Source organism: Gossypium arboreum, chromosome 12 (genome assembly GCF_025698485.1).
Source record: "Gossypium arboreum isolate Shixiya-1 chromosome 12, ASM2569848v2, whole genome shotgun sequence".
Classification (NCBI taxonomy): Eukaryota; Viridiplantae; Streptophyta; class Magnoliopsida; order Malvales; family Malvaceae; genus Gossypium; species Gossypium arboreum.
In genome coordinates this window covers 10,896,848-10,902,984 of record NC_069081.1, presented here as the reverse complement: position 1 = coordinate 10,902,984, position 6,137 = coordinate 10,896,848, and positions in this window count along the sequence as shown.

Sequence of the window (6,137 nt, the reverse complement as noted above, 5' to 3'; positions counted from 1 at the left end):
AAACAAAATTGGTACCCCCCACAAAGACACACTATAATGAATGAACCCATGATCCAAAAACTCCTGAAGCTGAGCCTGTAGTTCCGTAAGCTCATTCAGTGTCATTCAATAAGGAGAGATAGACATCAGAGCTGTACTCGACAGAAGCTAAATGCCAAACTCAACTTTAAAATTTGGAGGTAAACCCGATAACTCCTCAGGAAAAACATCCGAAAATTTCCTCACTGTTCTGATGTTCTCAACAGAAGAGTCCCTAGAAGTTGAAACACTTACGTAAGCTAAGTCTGCTTCACACCCTTTCGGAACCAATTTTTTGGCCACTAGATTGGAGATTACATTGGAAAATTAATCCCAACGCTCGCTGATCACAACAACACCCGTCATCCTTGGTCCTCAAAACTACCCTCTTAGTCACACAATCCAAACTGACTTGGTGCTTTATAAGTTAGTCCATACCCAAAATTAAATCGAGCTCTCCAAAAGATAACTCCATCAGATTCGCCCATAACACAACCCATTGTACTTCTAGTGGTACATTCCTTATTTACCCGAACCAATTGACTCAACAAACTCAATACAAAAATCTTACCCGATACGCTCTCAACAATAATTCCTAAGTATTCAAAGCAACATAAAGAAAATCATAAATAAATAATGTATCTGTAATCACATCAAGGGCATCTCTATCCTCATGGCGTCGAGCAGCATAAACCAATGTAGGTTTCCTCGCCTCAATCTGAATAGGACTTCTGCCTAGTGCTCTCTGTCCCCTACCTAAACCATTTCCACCCTTGGCCAGACTACGACCTTAGGCGGCTGCTATACTACCCTCTGAAGCTGAACAAATCCCGAAACTAATGCTTGCATCTGATCAAAACACTGTGGGCACTCTTTAATACGATGCTCCATCGACACATAATATATGTAACACCCCAAACCCAGTGTAGAAATTATGGCTGAATCCGGGAGTGTTACAATAAAGGGTTTTAAAACTGACAGTACTTCGATAAAATCATGTTTAGTTATTTGTTAAATCATCTAGGTATTATAAAACATATTCTTTTATACATATACATTACTGAAACCATTTTTAGTTGTTCTTTAAAACTAACTGTTTATTTCGCAACGAAAGTTTGGAAATCGTTTAAAACAAAATCACTCTCTTTTTTCCAAAAAATATTTTTTTGCATTATGTTTTGTCAACATTACAAAAAAGAAAGGAAAACAAAATCCAAATCCAAAAGTTAAAACCATACAGTCTAGAGAGTCCCAAATTTACAAACTTTCAAGAAAACCAGATTTTAAAATAAAATTGTTATTACTAAATAAAAACAGATCATGGTCAAGTGGTCATCGTTGAGCTTCCGTTGCGTCGACCTGCCCAAGTCTGTGGATTACCTGAATAGAATAGACAAACAAATGTAATTTTTTGTAAACTCAGTATGTAACCCAATAGAAATAATCATGCAACATACACAGTATTTCATATACAGTCAGATACAGATTTAGGCCAAAGTCCATAACAAATACAGATACCAGAATTAGATTAACGGAATAGATATACAAAATCCTACCCCCATCCTCTACACACCATCTCCGACCATCCCATCGCACCATGTGGGGTTAAAAACACTCACCCATCCCAATACACCATTTAGTGTCGATACGACACATAACAGAACAATATGTAGTCAAGTTGCTAGAATATAGGCGAAAGGTCGCCATACAGATCACTTCCGCCAAATATGCAAATCTCACCCTAAACATAGATACAGAATGTAGAATTAACAGAGTTAACATGTTTGTATACAGATAACATATATATACTTAAATAGAATAGTTAGATTTACGTATCAGTATCCTACTCAAATCAGACTATCAGACTATCAGATCATATGAATTAGGGTTTGGTTAGCCATTACCGACCCTACAGTAGGTCCACAGTCAGTCGAAACAACCTATGCGGCCTAAGGAAAATTTTAAAATTTTGGGCCCACATACTCGTATGGGCCCATACGCCCAATCTGGCCCAGCCCATGTGGCCTATATGGCCACCCTCACACAAACACATATTGTGTCATGTGCACAACCGCACCTTCATCAGTTACACGGTCGTGTCTCACTCATGGACGACCACACGACTGGCCATTTGCCCGTGTGGTGTCGTCAGACTCCATTTTCGACTTTCACCAAAACTTGATTTTTCTGTGTCAAGAGTACACATCTCATTCGATTTTGACACACGAGCAGTCCCGAACTCACCAGAACCTAAAAATTGACATTATACTCCGACAATCTGTTTTAATTCTCAATTGAACAGAACTAACAAAAACAACAATGGTAAAAATTAAGCGTTCAACACTTACCCAATACCCTGAATGATTTTGACTACGATATAGTGAGAAGAGAGCTCCGTTCTTCACTGTTCATTGCTGCCAACACCCAAAAATCAAACTACGAAATGTAATATCAACAAAGATTATCACAAACTGTTACTTCTAAAACGAACAAGATCTCACCACCTCTGCTTACCTAATCACATGAAGAGACCAAGGGTCTGTATCACAGCGATTTGGAACAAAGGATTTGAAAGAATAAGGAAAAAGAAAGAAAAAAACTTTTGATGGGGAGGAAACATAGAAAATAACGTCAGAGAGAATTGAGAGGGGAAAGAGAATACTATTTTTTTGAAAAAACAAAAAATAAAAACAAAATTAGATAAGTCACAACTCCCCATTAACAACTCAATCTCAACTACCCACTCACTAAGACTTTCAATCTCATTCAAACTCTCTCTCAGCTAACTGAAACAAAAATATCACTCATGCCCATGCCGAGATTCGAACATTAGAACTCTAGCAAGCTAACTCCTTAACACCCGAACCAAAAAGCTCATTCTGATTTGAATTTACAAGCAATGTTACATAAGCCTACCCAGCAGGGATGAGGCTACGATTAAAAATAACAGGATTTGCTAAAAGTAGGACTTGAACCCAAGACCTCACACACACACCCAGAACACATAACCACTGAAGTAGATACATATTTGTCAGAATTTCACAAAATAGACTTAAATTATTCAGGGAGTTACAACACAAACAGGCCCCAAGTCTCCTCCAACACTCGCCTGGATGGCGCATATCATAGTCACTGCATGGTTGAACCCTAGTAGGAGCAACTGGAACTCCCACTCTAGAAGGCCCATCAGCTCTGCCCTATTTCATAGGCCTCTGAGCAGAACTAGAGCGCTCCAAATCACTCTTATTCTTGCCTCTCTCACGATCCCTGTTCTGGCGTTTAATGCGCTAAACCTCTTCTGTGATCTTCGCTTTGTCTATCAGAATGGAAAACTTTCATTCCCCCTGTAGAGCTATCAAAACTCTCAGACTATCCCTCAAACCATCTTCAAAGCGAACACACTTTTCATACTCAAAAGCCATCATCCCTCATACTAAGCCACAATCCTATCCCCTTGCATGAGATTCATGAATTCACGCTTGCGAGCATCCACATAACTCGCTCCCACATATTTCGCTTAGATTAAGTCGACCTAGTTAAGTACCCTCCTCAACCGATAATTAACACTGGTATGTCTCGTCGCGAAGTAAAAAAACTGCACCCTTCAATTTATACTCAAGTGTGCAATCAATATCATTCATTATTCTCTCGGTGGCCTTCAATCAATATTCAGCCATAGTAGGGGCGACTCCAGTGACACCCCTACATAATTCAGCACTATTGGATCGGAGTAATTCACTTATTGACCCATAGCCCCCAAATCTAGAATGGGGTCCAGTGACCCTCTCTAATGCTCTAAGCGTGGCTTGGGATAGTGCGTCGTCCCCAGCTAAATGTCTTTGAGACCCAGTCTCAACAGTAGGTGTAGCCCGAGTCTCGCTCGTATCCAAGTTTGGCACACTACCTAATAAGGAAGATTCAGTTCGAGTCCCCCTATGGCACTTGCCGCGCTTACAAGTCCCACGACCACACGTTCTATGAGTGTTCATCGTAATTATTATTTTATCTACATTACAAAATTTTATGCATCAATTTCAGTGTTTATTGGCAAGTATATTATTCTTGAAGTACTTACCAGAAGTTTAAGAAAATTTTCAGAAGTTTTAGTCTCTAACTAACTCAGTATAGTTTCAAACAATTCTAACTACAATATTTTTAAGTTTAGAAGTACTTATAGGATCGGCGCTGGAGACTCGGTGTACCACATACTTTACTAAAAAAGAAACAATCTTTGTTTGAAAACCAGTTCTATTACAAATACCATTTTGAACCCAAAATTCATAACCTGAGTTTTGTAACCTAGCTTTGATACCACTAAATGTAACATCTTAAACCGTTATGGCCGAATCTGGGAATGTTATAAAGAAGGGTTTTGAAACTAATCTTAACATGCTAAATTTTTCGTATTAGTTATTACTAGTAGAGTCCACATTTTAGGAAAATTTTTTATTACACTCTTTAGTGTGAACCTCATCTGTTTTTCCGTAACTTTGCAGCAGAATTTTGACAGTCGTAACATTTGAAAACTGAGCTTGTATTTTCAAAAATATTTGTTTGTGTAAAAGCATGGTTTTGTCGAACATCATAGCATAAAAATAAAAAAAGCACATTCAAAACCAAAATTAAAACAAACAGTCCAAAGAGTCTCATAATTACAAAACTCTCAAAGAAAAACATAGTAAATTAAATAAATTATTAATTAAAAGACAATTTCCAGACTAGTGATCACTACACATCCCTACACACCACATGGGGTATAAAACACTCACCCATCTCTACACACCACATAGTGTCCGTACGACACTTAACAGAATAAATCGCAGTTATGCTACCAGTATATTGGTGAAATGTTGCCTCACAGAATACTTCCTCATCATATACATATCCCATCCCATAGACATATACAGATAATAGATAAATAGATATATTAGAATTAACATGTCCCGCATGCTCAAATACATAAATTACATATGACTATATATAATGGTCATATCATACATATTGCATTTCATCATACTCAAACTAGTCTATCAGAGATTTCATGTATTAGGGTTTTTTTGCCCTTGCCGACCCTACGAAATGCCCACAGTCGATCAGAACGACGTGTGCGACCCTAGGAAAAATTCTAAATTTTGGGCCCATATGCCCAAATTTGCCTTACTCGTGTGGCCTACATGGCTTGGCCCACGACCCACACGCCTATGTGGCATGCTCATGTGACCTACACGCCTAAACTGGCCTAGACCGTGTGACCCAAACGACCACACACTATCCCGTCACACAATCATGTGTCGCACACGACCTACCACAGGGCCGGACAGATGCCTGTGTGACGTCAACAGGCTAATTTTTTGGCATTCACCGAACGACATTTTCTCGTTTTATTACACACCTGGTTCAATTTTGATGCTACAGTAATCTCGAGACCTCTGAAACCTAAGAAATAACATTCTAATGATAAATTTAGCAATCAGTTTACGAATTCATCAATACTAAATTGAGCAACGCACATTCACTTACCACTAACAAACCCATTCACACGCACAGATTAGACCGTCGAGCAGAAACCACTACTTCACTCCTACGTAATAGATTCATAGAACATTAACTTCCCTAACTTTGCACCGTTACGCTAATTCAAGCAGAAAGAAAAGAAAAAGAAATAAACTAACGGACTTACACTTACCTAAATGAATGAGAAACAATCAAATTAATGAACCTAACAATTAGAACAATTGATATATCAATTAGAATAGAGAGAAATGAAAAAGCAAAAGGAAAGACAGAGAGGAAAAGAGGGGGGAAAGAAGAAACTGACGTCAAAAAAATAAGAAGAGAGAGAAAATTAAAATAAAAATCTAAAAAAATAGAAGAATACCCTAACTCCCTACTGACAACTAAATCCCACTAACACACACCTTGATCCTCATCTAACAATCTTAAAATTTCAATTCCACCGAACCTTTATCACACAACCGAAGCAAAAATTATCACCCATGATTATATGGAGACTTAAACACGAGACTTTAGGCAAACTAACACTTTACCACTCGAACCAGCAAGCTCATTCTGATATGATTTGCCTAGCAATAAAATATAAGCCAAACCACCAAGGAATA